The following is a 2500-nucleotide window of genomic DNA, read 5'->3' as shown; positions in this document are numbered from 1 at the left end:
CCTATCTCCTGGCGGCTCTCCACTCCACTTTTAACCCAATTTAGAGCCCCTGCTTCGGCCACACACACCTGGGAGCGGGCCCCTATCTCCAGGCGGCTCTCCACCTCCCTTTTACCCAATTTAGAGCACCTGCTTCGGCCACACACACCTGGGAGCGGGCCCCGATCTCCAGGCGGCTCTCCACTTCACTTTTAACCCAATTTAGAGCACCTGCTTCGGCCACACACACCTGGGAGAAGCCCCCTATCTCCTGGCGGCTCTCCACTTCACTTTTAACCCAATTTAGAGCCCCTGCTTCGGCCACACACACCTGGGAGCGGGCCCCTATCTCCAGGCGGCTCTCCACCTCCCTTTTACCCAATTTAGAGCACCTGCTTCGGCCACACACACCTGGGAGCGGGCCCCTATCTCCAGGCGGCTCTCCACTTCACTTTTAACCCAATTTAGAGCCCCTGCTTCGGCCACACACACCTGGGAGCGGGCCCCTATCTCCAGGCGGCTCTCCACCTCCCTTTTACCCGATTTAAAGCCCCTGCTTCGGCCACACACACCTGGGAGCGGGCCCCCTATCTCCAGGCGGCTCTCCACCTCCCTTTTACCCGATTTAAAGCCCCTTCTTCGGCCACACACACCTGCTTTCCGCCCCCTACCTCCAGGCGGCTCTCCACCTCCCTTTTACCCAATTTAGAGCCCCTGCTTCGGCCACACACACCTGCTATCGGCCCCCTACCTCCAGGGGGCCCTCCACCTCACTTTTACCCCAATTTGGAGCCCCTGCCTCGGCCACCCACACACCTGTTAGCTGCCCCCTATCTCCGGCCCCTAACCTCCACCATCCAGGAACCCCAGCACCAGCCGAACCTGCAGACCCACTCTTAAGCACCCATCCCCGGATACAAGCAGACTACCATCCGCCCAAACTTTCCTGCTCCTGGTATACCAACTCAAACTTTGGTGCCCCTGGTACTCCAACTTAAACTTTGTGCTCCTGGTACTCCGCCTGTTTTCGCCCCACAGCCTAAGTGCCGCAGCACTTTGTCATTTTTTTAAACAAAATATTTCTTTCTGCTCCTGGTACTCCCTGGAGCTCCCGGGAGGTAGGGGGGCGCCCTGGAAGCCCTGCCCGAGGCTGTGCGCCTCTTCCCGGGCAGGATTTTCACCCCGAGCCCCTGGTGGCAGTTGGACTTTAACTTTTTTTTTTCTATTTGGATTTGCTCCTGGTACTCCCTGGAGCTCCAGGGATGGTAGGGGGGCGCCCTGCCCGAGGCTGTGCGCCTCTTCCCGGGCAGGATTTTCACCCCGAGCCCCTGGTGGCGGTTGGACTTTAACTTTTTTTTTTCTATTTGGATTTGCTCCTGGTACTCCCTGGAGCTCCAGGGATGGTAGGGGGGCGCCTTGCCCGAGGCTGTGCGCCTCTTCCCGGGCAGGATTTTCACCCCGAGCCCCTGGTGGCGGTTGGACTTTAACTTTTTTTTTTCTATTTGGATTTGCTCCTGGTACTCCCTGGAGCTCCAGGGAGGTAGGGGGGCGCCCTGGAAGCCCTGCCCGAGGCTGTGCGCCTCTTCCCGGGCAGGATTTTCACCCCGAGCCCCTGGTGGCGGTTGGACTTTAACTTTTTTTTTTCTATTTGGATTTGCTCCTGGTACTCCCTGGAGCTCCAGGGATGGTAGGGGGGCGCCTTGCCCGAGGCTGTGCGCCTCTTCCCGGGCAGGATTTTCACACCGAGCCCCTGGTGGCGGTTGGACTTTAACTTTTTTTTTTCTATTTGGATTTGCTCCTGGTACTCCCTGGAGCTCCAGGGAGGTAGGGGGGCGCCCTGGAAGCCCTGCCCGAGGCTGTGCGCCTCTTCCCGGGCAGGGCTTTCACCCCGAGCCCCTGGTGGCGGTTGGACTTTAACTTTTTTTTTTCTATTTGGATTTGCTCCTGGTACTCCCTGGAGCTCCAGGGATGGTAGGGGGGCGCCCTGCCCGAGGCTGTGCGCCCCTTCCCGGGCAGGGCTTTCACCCCGAGCCCCTGGTGGCGGTTGGACTTTAACTTTTTTTTTTCTATTTGGATTTGCTCCTGGTACTCCCTGGAGCTCCAGGGATGGTAGGGGGGCGCCCTGCCCGAGGCTGTGCGCCCCTTCCCGGGCAGGGCTTTCACCCCGAGCCCCTGGTGGCGGTTGGACTTTAACTTTTTTTTTTCTATTTGGATTTGCTCCTGGTACTCCCTGGAGCTCCAGGGATGGTAGGGGGGCGCCCTGCCCGAGGCTGTGCGCCCCTTCCCGGGCAGGGCTTTCACCCCGCGCCCCTGGTGGCGGTTGGACTTTAACTTTTTTTTTTCTATTTGGATTTGCTCCTGGTACTCCCTGGAGCTCCAGGGATGGTAGGGGGGCGCCCTGCCCGAGGCTGTGCGCCCCTTCCCGGGCAGGGCTTTCACCCCGAGCCCCTGGTGGCGGTTGGACTTTAACTTTTTTTTTTCTATTTGGATTTGCTCCTGGTACTCCCTGGAGCTCCAGGGA

This window comes from Centroberyx gerrardi, chromosome 21 (genome assembly GCF_048128805.1).
Source record: "Centroberyx gerrardi isolate f3 chromosome 21, fCenGer3.hap1.cur.20231027, whole genome shotgun sequence".
Lineage (NCBI taxonomy): Eukaryota > Metazoa > Chordata > Actinopteri > Beryciformes > Berycidae > Centroberyx > Centroberyx gerrardi.
The sequence above is the reverse complement of the archived record's forward strand: the minus strand, read 5'-3'. Positions refer to the sequence as shown.